This window comes from Portunus trituberculatus, chromosome 44 (genome assembly GCF_017591435.1).
Source record: "Portunus trituberculatus isolate SZX2019 chromosome 44, ASM1759143v1, whole genome shotgun sequence".
In the NCBI taxonomy this organism is placed as follows: domain Eukaryota; kingdom Metazoa; phylum Arthropoda; class Malacostraca; order Decapoda; family Portunidae; genus Portunus; species Portunus trituberculatus.
In genome coordinates, this window is record NC_059298.1 from 21,140,122 (window position 1) to 21,155,121 (window position 15,000).

Consider the following 15,000-nt stretch of genomic DNA (forward strand, 5'->3'; position numbering starts at 1 on the left):
TTGTCTGTGAAGCAGAGAGAGAGAGAGAGAGAGAGAGAGAGAGAGAGAGAGAGAGAGAGAGAGAGACGGAAAACAGGTAACGGACCGCAGAACAAGAAGTCCATTGACAATATCAATAATAATGGAATCTTAGGGAGGTGAGGAGAAAAAAAGCAGGGAAAGGAAAATTTTACAATAAAAGACAAAAGAAAATCATTGGTTAAGCTTTCAAGGCTTTCAGAATAATATAATATGCTTTGAAAAACAAAGAAAGAAGCAAGAAAACAAAGGAAAAAATGGAATTTCAGGAGTAAGAGGAAGAAGCATAAAAAGAAGAAAGACAAAAGATAAAACAATAAAATGTAAGCATTTCAAGACGAAACTGAAAAGAATCTTGAGAGAGAGAGAGAGAGAGAGAGAGAGAGAGAGAGAGAGAGAGAGAGAGAAATAAGAATGGAGGGAAAACTGAGGAAGGTGCGGGAGGAGGAATCAGGTCGCATTACTTTTCTAATGTGGGTCAAGTTGAGGAGTCCCCTCCTTCCGTCCCGTTATTAAAGGTGCCAATCCTCGCTTCCTTTTTCTCTTGTTTTCGTTTTTTCCCGACTAGACAACCTAAATACTAATATACACAAAGTATGTTTCGGCCTTAATGTGAGATGACCGCCCCTCCTCTGCCAGGCCTGTAATGCGGGAATGTAGATCCCGCCGAGCCACGCTGTCAAATCTTCGTCCATGGTGTGATAATGAGGGCACGAAGTGAGCACGGCACTGCGCATCGAGTGGGTGAAGGTGGTAGGTGCTGCTCGTCATTCTTCTCTCAATTCTAATCCTCGGCAGAGTGCCAGGGTTGCCGTGACTAATGTCCCTCATTGCAATGAGTACTCCATCAGTACTGTACATCCAGAGAAGAATTGTCCTGCATAGAGAAGCAGAGAGGGTAGAGAGAAATGTAGTATTCTAGGAAGGCTGCAGGTCTTCCTAAATATTGAGTTGTTATGGTTATCTTTTAGGGATCAAGAACACTATACGAAGAAACAGTCACGCTAACAGGGGTGGCCTGATTGAGACACCGCTTGAGGAGCTGCAGAACTTTCACGTACACCATTTACTGTAACTGAGACAGACTAGCTGGTTTAGGGTCTAGTCACTATTAGTCAGTGTCGGCAGCTCTGAGGAACAGAGAGGTGTTTAGTGATCGTGACTAAATTGTTGTCAATGAAGCTGAAGTCTCGCAGCATGGTTGATTGTTGTGAAGGTGGCGGTTAGCGTTGCGGGGAGTCCCTCGTCTCGCCGTACCGGGTACGATTGGAAATCCCGTTGCGATAGGAACGATCGACCCAATAGAGAGTGAGATATCGCAGTGACGTCATGCGCCAGCGCTAGTGCACCTGGATGAAAGGTTTCTTCAAAAGTTACCTTCATGAACCAAAGACCGTTAACGTGAAGTGATAACGTATTTGTCTGAGGCTTATTGGAATACTCTCTTCCCTGGATCCTGACAATTAGAAAAATAATCAAATTGCACTTGCAGTCACGCAGTACACCCTTAGCAAGTGGGTTATTAAATTTTCATTTTTTTTCTTGATATTCATAATTCAGCAGACACCAAAAGAACGAAGTATTTGTTACCAACAGTGCTAAGGTGTGTGTGTGTGCGTGTGTGTGTGTGTGTGTGTGTGTGTGTGTGTGTGTGTGTGTAATTCACTGTTTGATCTGCTGCAGTCTCTGACGAGACAGCCAGACGTTACCCTACGGAACGAGCTCAGAGCTCATTATTTCCGATCTTCGGATAGGCCTGAGACCAGGCACACACCACACACCGGGACAACAAGGTCACAACTTCTCGATTTACATCCCGTACCTACTCACTGCTAGGTGAACAGGGGCTACACGTGAAAGGAGACGCACCCAAATATCTCCACCCGGCCGGGGAATCGAACCCCGGTCCTCTGGCTTGTGAAGCCAGCGCTCTAACCACTGAGCTAACGGGCTGTGTGTGTGTGTGTGTGTGTGTGTGTGTGTGTGTGTGTGTGTAAATAACAAGAACAAGATCTGAGTTGTGTATAAGGTGAACAGGAAAACACCAGACTTTCTTCTTGATTTATTACAATGTTTCATCTTCGCAGGAAGCATCATTAGGCCTGCAATGATTAAATGTTGTAATAAATGAAGAAGAAAATCTGGCGTATCCCTATTCACCTTATATATATATATATATATATATATATATATATATATATATATATATATATATATATATATATATATATATATATATATATATATATATATATATATATATATATATATATATATATATATATATATATATATATATATATATATATATATATATATATATATATAGCTATTGACTTGTAAAATCATACGTTAGTTAGGGTATCAGTAAGGAGATGACCAATATCACCGAATAGCATGGCCTTAATTAGCTGACTGTTTGGCATAATCTCATTACATCATCAGAGAGCAGCAGCGAAAAGCGAGAGAAACACGAGTACACACACCCATTAATAAGAAAGGTGAAAATTAAGATGAATAAAACTATATGAAAAATTATGAAATATAGATCAAATAGGGCATATAATGCCATGGTAATAACAAAAATGTAAAACTGGAACAATACATTTTTAAGAATCATGAAATCATATCATGATTATATGAAAAACAAAAGAGAAAACACACACACACACACACACACACACACACACACACACACACACACACACACACACACACACACACACACACACACACACACACACACACACACTTAATTACAAGTGAAAATCAGTTGTAGATTAAAAAAAAAAACTTGCAGTGGAAATCAAACTGAGCGATATGAAGCTGTATCTCCGAGACTGGAGTGAGACTGTTCTGAAAGGCAAGAGAATTTAAGATCTCACCATTGAGATGTTTGCGTTGTCCACGATAACTTTCCTTTTTATCTTTCTCTCTTCTATGCGATTCACTACCATCTCGTCTATCTCCACAGCTGATCTTCTCTCTCAGACCTTTATTGATAACACATTACATTATTATATGACTCAGAGCTTGTTCTTCCTCCACCTTCTTTTTTGGACCTGTTATGCTGTTATAGAAATTCTTCAAGATAATGCTTTCTGTGCCCTCTCTGACCATGATGATTAGAAGGTGTATGACCTTGTTGGAAGCTTTCTATTATTCTTTGTAAATGCATGTGCTTATTAAATTATTAAAAAGAGGAGTAACAAGACACTTTCAGAATAAACTGGCTCGCCCTCTCTCTCTCTCTCTCTCTCTCTCTCTCTCTCTCTCTCTCTCTCTCTCTCTCTCTCTCTCTCTCTCTCTCTCTCTCTCTCTCTCTCTCTCTCTCTCTCTATATATATATATATATATATATATATATATATATATATATATATATATATATATATATATATATATATATATATATATATATATATATATATATATATATATATATATATATATATATTTATCTATCTGTGTGTGTGTGTGTGTGTGTGTGTGTGTGTGTGTGTGTGTGTGTGTGACAATGGACATGTTCTCGATGTTCATTGGCCATTCTCCAGACAAGCTCAGTCGCCTTTCCAGTTCGGTTTTGTAGAGCGCATGAGAATGACCGCTGAAGCCACTCGATGGCCTGGTTGGTCTGCAAAAGGAATGCTATTGACTTGTCTTGAAGGTGCGTTGTTGTAAACCTTGTATTCATTCAATATTATCGTCCTTTTTTTTACGACCTGTAGGTATATTTTATCCGTCATGTCCTTATAACAGGCATCAGCCAGCACAACATTTGAAGTGAGTCGTGTATTCATAGTAACTAAACATGCTCCTTGTGGCTCCGCGGAAATGGTATGAAGGAAAGAATGAATATCTGCTGTGGTGCGTTAGTTTATCCTACCATCTCTTGCTGACCTAACTGACGCGTATGATATCAGAATAGCTTGGTGGTTCACCATAAATGACAAAAGAATGAAAGAACCAGGATAGGGTATAAGGGACGGAATACAATACAGGTGCCAGAGGCGCTCCTCTCTTCTCTCCTCTTAGTTATGTTTCTTTTATTATGTTTTTTATTTTGGGGTCCTTTTCCTAATGACGCCTGAATAAGCAGCGGCCACTTCAGTTTTTCAGCCTTCAGGATACAGTTGAGTAGAGGATGGGGCTTTACGGACTCGAAACTCCAATGACGCAGGGGGCGGCCTGGGCATGACGTCACGCCCCGGCTGCCAGCAGGACGATGTTCCCAGCAACATTAGCTTCCTGGGGGCGGGCGCTGACGTCACGCCACCTCCCTGCCTCTCTTCCTCCCTTGCCCCGCCGAGTACCATGGCGTGAGTGACGCCTTCAACATAACTAGACGTAAATAACTCGACCAATGAAGCAGCGTCAGCTAACATCGTCACACAGCTACAGGAGAACCAGAAGAGAAATTTCAGATAGGATAGGTTGTAGAATGTAGGACGGGAAGGACGAATTGTTGCAAAAACAATAAAGAAAGCAAATTAGTGCCCACAATTGACTTTATCCCTTAGAATGTGGAGACTGCTACTCTAAATGTAGTACTCTAAATGTAGATGTAATGAACTGTGGTGATGTTTTAAGTTGTGGCGAAGAGGACCGGTGAAGGAAACACCTGAGAAACCTGCTGAGGACGAGGAAGGGAAGCAGGAGCCTGTGAGTAGCAGCGGCAGGTTTTGTAGCACTGACGAACTGTGTTAGTGCAAGTGCACAAAAGAGGCAAAAAAATGACGCACTGGAAGAACAAAAAGGAAAGAAGAGAATAGAAATAATAAGAAAGAAAATAGTATAATGAAGTTAATTATAATAGTAGTAGTAGTAGTAATAGTAGTAGTAGTAAAAAATATGATAATAATAATAATAATAATAATAATAATAATAATAATAATAATAATAATGATAATAATAAAAGAAAAAGAGAGAGAGAGAGAGAGAGAGAGAGAGAGAGAGAGAGAGAGAGAGAGAGAGAGAGAGAGAGAGAGAGAGGCGTATTGTATTCCTGTTCAGAATAACGTCTATTTTATACATACATGGGTAGAAGCAAATGAAGTGGGTGTGTCGAGGCAATGGAAGTGCGGTGAAATACTGTTAGTTTGTTACTGGAGTGGGTAGTTGCAGAGCAGTAAAAGTAATGTAATAAAAGTGTTGGTTGTATTAGTATTATTATTAGTAGTAGTAGTTGTAGTAATAGTGGTGGTGGTGGTGGTGGTCGTGGTGGTGGTGGTGGTAGTGTAGTAGTAGTTGTAGTAGCTGGATGAGATTAGAGGGAAAGTGATTTTAAATAACAGTGTTAAGTAGACAGAACTAGAGGTAATGGTAGCAGCCTAGGTTTGGAGCTGAACCGTGAAGGCCTTGCAGATTAATGGTGTAAAGAAATTTGTTATCAGTGGTGGCTGAAAATAGCGATACAGTTTATATAGATTTTACAGCGGGTGTTGGAGATAGTAAAGTAGTAGTGAAAGAGAAGCATTTGAGCATCTCCTCTAGACCCGCTCAAGTATTGCACCGAGGCTTCAACCATCTGCCTGAATAGCGCCCTACACCCCCTTTAACTTTATTTCCTGCGCTTGAGTTAACCAGGAACTGATCTCTTTGTATGGTCCAGTATCGAACATTATTTTATATCAGCTTACGATTGACTGGGTTGGTCGGAACTGTTGCCAAGAAAAGAGTGACTCGATAGATCTCGTAGGCAGCCTAAGTTAAGTCGCGCCTCGAGGTGGTCTGATGGTGGCAGTAGTGATAGGCGTGCTGGTGGAAGAGGTGACTGGCTGGACGGACGAAGACATTCGCCACAAAGGCTGTGGGTGAGTGAACCATATTCCGAAACATTTCCGTGCCATATCAAAAGACTATTTAAAGTTACACGGATTTTAAGAATATTTGTTGGATTCTAGGGACATATTAACAACATTTGTATAATAATTAGAGAACCACTCTTCGTATACCGAGTAATTATATCTATGGTGCTTGAAAATCATCTTGGTGAGAGCAAATAGTTTCAGAATACGAGTCACTTGTACCGTCAATTCGCAGCCTATCAGCTTAACAAGGAAGGACAGAATCAGCATCCACTTTGTAAGTCCGGAATGTCAACAAACGAGCTGCTACAGATCGGATGACGGAGACATGAGTGGAAGGGAAATTAGGACATTTACTTCTTTCCCCGCTATTTTCATAGGGCTGAAGGGAGTCATGGGGAACTTACGGCTGATGCTACCACAGATAAAGTTAACTGCTCAAGACGCATTGTGTAACGTTGTGCGTTCCTTCTGGTGTCCTGATATTCAATAGCCGTTGAGGCCGTCACCATGCCAGACCCAAAGACGAGGCAATACACGACCCTCGCAACAAGACCCAGAAAGGCGAACACACACACACACACACACACACACACACACACACACACACACACACACACACCATAGCGGATGTTTTTTGTAAGGCTCAGCTTGATTAATTGCCCTTTGTTCTTGTTACAAACAGTGAAGGATACAAGGTGTACAGTAATAGTAACGAAAACAAATTCATGCAACTTACAGCAGCAAAGCACCAGAGACGTTGCTTCTTATGCGCCGAGACACGTGACACATTTATTGTGAAAACAGCCTGAGATCTGTCGTGCTTCCTGGAGCTCTTCAGCGTAAGGTGCAGGGCTTTGCGTGCCCGTGTGATGAACAGTACCTTCCCTTAAAGGCGAAGACAGCAGGCAATGAAAGATGGGTTGTGGACGACTGTTTGAGGGCTGATCATAATTCATGATGCAAATAACTTGTCGGTTCTAGCGTCTGACGCAAGAGTGTTGGCAATTAAATGTCTTGGAGGGAGGGACGGAATGAAGGACGAGGCAAAATCCCATGTTATCATGTGTTTCTGGAAATGACGTTACATTTTAAGCGACAGAAAGACTGTTTAAGTTGTGTAGCCTTCTGGATCCTTTAGATATTGCTGCGGAGGACGAGGGAGAAGGACGAGCGGGAGAGATATCATAGAAAACTGAGGTGCAAGAGGCGGGCGGTAGGGAGGATGGTGGTGCAGGGGACACTCGTCCGCGGCCCGGCCGCCAGTTCCTCCCGTTCGCGTCTGACGGGTGGTAGCTGAGTCTGCTCACTGTCTCGCTGTACGTCTTTCCTTAATCTTGATTTTCCTCTGCCTCTGCTGGGATATTGATAACAGGTAAGTTAGGTCTGTGTGTACAACAGGCTTGTGATGGGACTGCTGGGCTTTTTTACAGGTGAAGTGTCCGGTGGCTTTGATGGGACTCTGCCGGATCGTACTGGATGCCGGCTTGCTAACACACACCATCGTCGGTGCTACATCCTGAAACTTTCTATTTTCATGTGATTTATGGAAAATCATTGCTGATCTGCAGCTCAACATAAGTGTGTGAGGGTGAATGGTTTGTGTGGAAACACTGCCTCTTTGTGGTGACGTAGCCTGTGTGCCGTGTGCTTTGTGCTGGGTCAGTGGTGAGTGGCGCCATCATATCCCGTCACAACATTGACACGTGCAAGCATCAGTTTTCACACCGACCTCTATCTCCCTGTGGATCGTCACTAAAATAACTGCCAGCGCCTGATTTTAGGTTCTTGTTCTTTGCTACAGCGGATCTTGGCAAGGCATGTTGACAGTGCGTGACAGGTGTCAGTATTCTCGTCACCTTGTTACCAATAAATATCTATACTGTCACTGCTTCTGTATGACTCCCTATCTTACCCGACACGCAAGCACATTTTTATATCTCTGTGATTCTATCTGTAATGTCTGTTCTCATCGCTCCCTTACCTTTGTCGGCCTGCGTCCCATTGTTGGTTACACGCACCACGTCACAAGGAATGATGCTCGCAGAGGGCGCATCATGAGGAACATTTTCAAGACGTAGTCTGATTCCTGTCATTCGATGATGGAGCAGCGCTGTCTTCATCATATAGTCTTTCCAGACACACGTGCAGCATCATGGGAGGCGAGGCACTGCCGAAACGTCAAAGCTGTGTTTGTATATATATATATATATATATATATATATATATATATATATATATATATATATATATATATATATATATATATATATATATATATATATATATATATATATATATATATATATATATATATATATATATATATATATATATATATGTATGTATATAATTTCATATTCTTTTTTGACGAGTGAACACTGTAAAACTCTGATGTTATTATCATTGTTTTCGTGCTGACATTTAGTAAAACCCGTTCAGAACAAAGCTTATTGATGATGTGACTGAAAACATATTGAATACGTACATTTGTGGCAGTAGTGAGGGCATCACGCGCACACACATCAGCTGTCCCATCAGCAGGCCGAGGTCACCGTGGAGTGAAGCAGTGAGGACAGGTGAGTGCAGCGGTCACCAAGAGTGCAGAGGTCACCAAGCGTCCACGGTGCCGAGGGAAGGAAACGGGTGGTGAAAAAGGAAATAAAGGAACCTGGCGCAGTGAGTGAGTTGGAGTGACACGGAGAAGATTGGTGACTGAAAAATGAATGATGTGAGAGAAAAAAATGATAAACTGATGAGGTGGAATGGGAGATTGTGAAGGGAACAGCGTAGGATGGGAGGAGGAGGAGGAGGAGGAGCAAGTAGCGGCGAGTGGCTGTGAAATGGAGGATAATCAGAGACGTGGAAATAGTGAGCGGGTATGTGGTGTGAAGCGCTGAGATAAATTGGGATGAGAGTAGGAAGTAAGATAAAATAAAAAAAAAAATAGGAGAAATGGTGCAGGAGGTGATGAGTGAGGGTTAGGGTGTTCGTGGATCCGTGGGTGAAGTGGGTGATCAGTGGAGAGGGTGAATGGGAGTGACTGACATGCTCCTTCCACTCCCATTCCTCTCACTCTCTCCACTCCCTCCACTCAGTGCCCGATGCTTTCGTCTTCACGACTCCTAACTGTGTTTGTCACTCTCTGCAACTTGCTTCCCTCCCTTGCCCCAACCGGCCTCACATAGTCACCGAGAGAGAGAGAGAGAGAGAGAGAGAGAGAGAGAGAGAGAGAGAGAGAGAGATTCTGCATACATCCATTACCCAAAATTTATATTCATGATTTCTCTTCTTCCACCTCTTTCACCTCTTCGCTCTCCTTGTCTTCATGACATGCTCAAAGCACAGTCCCCAAACCCCCTCAGCCGCCAACCACATTTCCCTCCCTTTAAGGAAAGGAAAGAAGAGCAAAACTACTTTATATTCGGTCCACATCTGCTCTGAAAGCTGAGATACCAGTCTGAAGCAGGTAGTTCCCTTTCCCTCCTCCGTTACCACCATCCTTTCCCTCCCTCTCCAACTTCCCTTCTTCCCTTTTCCCTCTCACCTCTCCACTTCCTCCTCTCCTTCAGCACTCAGCTCCACTTTTCCAGTCATGTTTCCATCATTTTTCTCTTCCATTTCACGCTGCATTGCTGAAATATGCTCCACAAAGTTGCAAACTCCATATTTATTTTGAGATTTTTCTTTTCTTATTTTTTCCATTTAATCCCATTCCTCCTGCTGCTGCTCCTCCTCTTTTTATATATATATATATATATATATATATATATATATATATATATATATATATATTTTTTTTTTTTATATATCCTTCATTGCTAAATTAAGATGATGTAATTTCATCCCATCACACACACACACACACACACACACACACACACACACACACACTAAAACAAGAGAGAAGACACCTGCTACACTGTTTGGCTTTCCCTTTCCTTTCCTCTTCCTTCTCCTCCCCTTCCTCCTCCTCCCCTTCCTCCTCCTCCTCCTCCTCCTCCTCCTCCTCCTCCTCCTCCTCCTCCTCCTCCTCCTCCTCCTCGTCCATCATGTTGTGCCCATTCAGAGTTGCCTTATCCTCAGATCAACTCTCGGATTCCGCTATGATCATCTCCTGGTACACACGGACAGTAACAAAGGGCGTCAGGGATGTGCGCGTGATGTATTGGCGGCGCAAGCAGGTCACGTGGGAAGGGGAGGAAGAGAGACAGCGCCACCCATCAGTTTTGCACGCTCCTCTCAGCCCGCGTGGGTCACTGGGTCTGTGCGTGGTGCGACGTGTGTGTGTGTGTGTGTGTGTGTGTGTGTGTGTGGTATGTGTAAGGGGGTCCAGTATGTGTACGTACGCACGGGGTCCAGGCCGGCTCTCTCTCTCTCTCTCTCTCTCTCTCTCTCTCTCTCTCTCTCTCTCTCTCTCTCTCTCTCTCTCTCTCTCTCTCTCTCTCTCTCTCTCTCTCTCTCTCTCTCTCTCTCTCTCTCTCTCTCTCTCTCTCTCTCTCTCTCTCTCTCTCTCTCTCTCTCTCTCTCTCTCTCTCTCTCTCTCTCTCTCTCTCACTGTCAACATGTCCCGAGAGAGAGAGAGAGAGAGAGAGAGAGAGAGAGAGAGAGAGAGAGAGAGAGAGAGAGAGAGAGAGAGAGAGAGAGAGAGAGAGAGAGAGAGAGAGAGAGATATGTGATAATCTATCGGTCCTTATTAAGATGCATTCATAAAATTGTAATGTAAAAACTGGAATGCAGATTCATTGGAGAGAGAGAGAGAGAGAGAGAGAGAGAGAGAGAGAGAGAGTTAAAACTGAAAAGGAAGGAAGGAAGGAAGTTAACACAAAGCAGAAGTAGGGGGCGGTAGAACGGAAAGAAGGAGGAGGAGGAGGCAGTAGTTCTCATTCTTCCTACACCACCACCTAACTTGGCACAGATCCAGTATCCCACCCGCAATCCTCCTCTTCCTCCTCTCTTTCGCTCTTTTCCTTTCTTCTTCTCCCTTACCATCCCTTCCTTTCCTCCTGCCCTTTACCTCCCTTGCACCTTCTCGCCTTCCCTTCTCTTGTCTTCCTTCCCCATCCTTGTTTCTCTCCCTGTGCCAGATCAAAGACTTGTATCCTTTTCTCTCTCTCTCTCTCTCTTCGTGCTACTCTAGGTCACCTTTGTCTGAGAGAGAGAGAGAGAGAGAGAGAGAGAGAGAGAGAGAGAGAGAGAGAGAGAGAGAGAGAGAGAGAGAGAGAGAGAGAGACTTTGTTGATGGTGATGAGAGCGGAAGGTGAAAGTTTAGATGGATAAAATATGGAGAGAGAGAGAGAGAGAGAGAGAGAGAGAGAGAGAGAGAGAGAGAGACTGGTGATGGTGATGACAGCGGAAAGTGAAAGTTTAGATGGATAAAATATAGAGAGAGAGAGAGAGAGAGAGAGAGAGAGAGAGAGAGAGAGAGAGAGAGAGAGAGAGAGAGAGAGAGAGAGAGAGAGCATGAATACTAGACAAGGAATAACTAGATAAGGCAAGAGGAGAAAATGGAGGAAGAGAAGGATGAATAATAAAAGCAGTAAATAAAAAAGGCAACACACCATCAAAGGTAAGGGAAGAACTCGATCTAATTATGATTGAAGTAGAAGGGAACGAAGAGTCTCGCGCGTGGAGACTGAGGAGAAGAAATCGACGAAGAAAAAAAAAAAAAGGTCAGGAATATGAAGATAAATGGAGATTATATGGAACAGACGGAGTGCTAACAATGATGATTAACCCTTTCAGTACCATGACGCGTGTCCATATTCATTCTGGTTACTATTTGGCGACTATGTACAGCTTCAGATACTTATGTAGGGGATTGAAATAGCGAAGAGTATAGCTATTAAACATCTGACCTCCATAGACCCTTTCTAATGTCATTAAAATGGTCTAATCATACACAAATCTCAAGGTAAAAATGTGTCCCAGTACTGAATGGGTTAACACCATATAGAAGAAAACGAATGAAAACAAGAACAAACAGTGCTGGAATTGATGGGATTTACAAGTATTTTCATGTATTTATGTATCTACTTTTGTGTGTTAGGGGAAAGACATTCAAATCTTCCCTTCTCCATTCTGAACGTCTGAAAAGAATGTAGTGGTGCTGGAAATTTCCAAACATTTGAAACATCTCCATATTCCACCAAACTTAACTTAAGATAAGCGTGTGTCATCCTCGCCACCTACTTTGGAAGGTCACTAGACTTCTTATCTAAGTACTTGTGTAGTCAGTTCTTGAAAGCTGTCACTGTTATGATATGGACGTCCACTCCACGACTGGTGAAGATGTTGTGTTTGGCCTCGTATCACGAAAATATTTCTCACCATTAATCTTGAAACGGTTGCGTCTTGATGATAATAATGATAGCAAGTAGTAATAATAATAAATCTGATGTATGTAATTTTTCATGGGCTGATAACACTTAGCTTTCCTTATAAATATGTTCTCATCTAAGATATTTTTTTCTTGTCATTGAAAAGGAAACATGAACAAAAAAAAGTAAATTTGACAAATCGATGTTAGTTGAAGTGAGTCGGGACATATGTGATTTGCGATGATTGTGCTTTGAAAGGAAAGGAAAATTACTTGTCTCAGGGACAGCCAATGTTGGTAAAAGACAAAGAAAGAAGATATTAAATGGAAATGGGTGAAAGAAAATCAAAGAATGGACGAGGGAGAATTCTAATGAAGAATTTAGGTAATGTGGGAGACTAACGGTGGTGAAGGAAAGTTAGACAAGGGGAATCAAAAGGAAAACAAGTAAGGCCGGGGAACATTGAAGTGATGTCAAGTTAAAGAGGATGAGGTGACGTGACTTGTCGGACATTTCAACTTGTGTTTATTTGTTTCTTTTTCTCTAAATTTCTACATCTCTCTCTCTCTCTCTCTCTCTCTCTCTCTCTCTCTCTCTCTCTCTCTCTCTCTCTCTCTCTCTCTCTCTCTCTCTCTCTCTCTCTCTCTCTCTCTCTCTCTCTCTATATATATATATATATATATATATATATATATATATATATATATATATATATATATACACACACACACATATATATATATATATATATATATATATATATATATATATATATATATATATATATATATATATATATATATATATATATATATATATATATATATATATATATATATATATATATATATATATATATATATATATATATATATATATATATATATATATATATATATATATATATATATATATATATATATATATATATATATATATATATATATATATATATATATATATATATATATATATATATATATATATATATATATATATATATATATATATATATATATATATATATAGATAGATAGATAGATAGATAGATAGATAGATAGATAGATAGATAGATATTGCTTCATTATTCTTCAAATTTCTTCGCTTTCTCTCGCCTGCTGCATCACATTACATCACATTACATCACATCGCATGATTTAAAGTCTTAATTCTTTTAGGAACCTTATATTCATATATTTGGATTGATTGTGACATTTTCATTACTGTTCCAGATAATATGTATTCAAGTTAGATTTTTTTTTCATAATTTTAGTGTGATCGTTATTTCATTTATTTTCGAATGTGTAGCAAGTGTTCACGCGACGGTGAATAACTTAATATTAAAGCTTGTAACGAGTTCTCTAATGCAATGCTAATGCATGAAACTGCTTCGTCAATTTGATCTCATAAAACTGAGTCTCTGTCATTCCTCTCGTCACCTGACAAGTAAGACTCACAAAGTCCTCCACCATCACCACCACACTGTCACAGCAGCTCTGCGGGGCCAACTTGCCAGGTTTAAGAAATTGGTGTTCCAGGTCGTACTTCGGAGTTCAGCGACCCTCGGCCTGAATCACCCGGCACGGCAATGACAGCCTGCGGAGCTCATTTTGCCGTATGTGGGTTTATTGCATGTCCCTGCTGGCCAGATCCACATGACTCTTCAGAAGTCCCTCTTGTCTTAGGTCGACAACTGGAGACAACGGAAACGAGTCTTTCAGCATCACGGTTTTAGAAGCTCATTTTTGTTCATAATATCCTTTTCATAGAAGTTAAATTGTTGTATGCAGTGGCAAGTTGCTGTTTGATGTGTAATGCGGCTGAGACTTTAGTAAAAATTGAATTATTGAACTCATTATGTTATATGTGTGCCGGTAAAGAACCAATGTTTTTTTTAAGAAACCATTTTCCTTCACATTTCTATATAACTTCAAGACGTACCATCGCTAATAAGTTATGAAGTAACACGCATGAACAAAATGCACCGTAGCCAAGGTTACTGGTTGCCGTGGCGTGTGGCCACGTCAATACATGAAACAGAAAGTAAGGCATGCCATGTCAGGCGAATGTTGAAATAACTGGGTTTATCTCTTTATTTTTCCCCTTGCGGTATCTCAGTTGCACGCCACCTGGATGTTCAGCGAAGGGCGGCACCAGGGTACCGGCTCTCAAAAAACCACACCTGGCTTTTTTTTACCGTCTCGGAAGGAGAAAAAAAAGTGGGGAGGAAATCAGACCCAGGAATGCTAAATCAAGTGCAATGTGTCGAGATATAGATTAAATGTCCATACTTAAAACTCTGAGGTTGTTATATATTCTCTTCTGAAACTGTCTTAAGCGTTAGGAAGAGAGAAAAAAAGAGAAGGCAGTAAAGTCTAGTGTTGAGAATATAGTGAGGCAGTAAATATCTGATGGTGACGCTTTAACATTTTTGCTTGTTCTTCAACAACTCTTCATCACGGTTCTTTTTCCTTCCCATTGTCAACACACGACACTAAGTGATTCATTAATTGACTACTTAATTAATTTACTTCATTTACTATATGACTTATATTTATGAATGAGCTTGCAGCACTGGGCAGTTTTTGGAGATTGGTTAGTGGTTGGCAAGTTCATTTGTAGTAATAGGAACTAAAAGGATGTTTATTCCAAAACTCATTATTTTTATCTTTTTTGATTATTTTAGTTTGTTATTCGAGAAAGCAGAAATTAAAAAAAGGGATCATATTTTGCTGTCGTGGTTTTATTGAAGTTGGCAAACATGTCTTTAGTGGGGCGATGGTGTGTTGTCTCTTTGAGTCTTGTGTGTCCTCCGAGGGATGAAGATGGGATGGAGGTCACGGAAACATGGCCGA

At 41.0% G+C, this 15,000-nt stretch overlaps 1 protein-coding gene across 19 annotated transcripts in view; it reads left to right on the forward strand.

The window, feature by feature from the left end:
- The window catches only part of LOC123518691 (sodium-driven chloride bicarbonate exchanger-like), a 328,162-nt gene that overhangs the window by 61,740 nt on the left and 251,422 nt on the right, over positions 1–15,000 (forward strand). The window contains exon 1 of one of the 19 annotated variants that reach the window (XM_045279660.1): positions 7,050–7,200. The exons of the other annotated variants lie outside the window; for them this stretch is intronic. The gene's annotated coding sequence lies outside the window, so the exon portion shown is untranslated. Of the gene's footprint in view, positions 1–7,049; positions 7,201–15,000 lie in introns of those variants that run through there. 19 annotated transcript variants of the gene reach the window in all.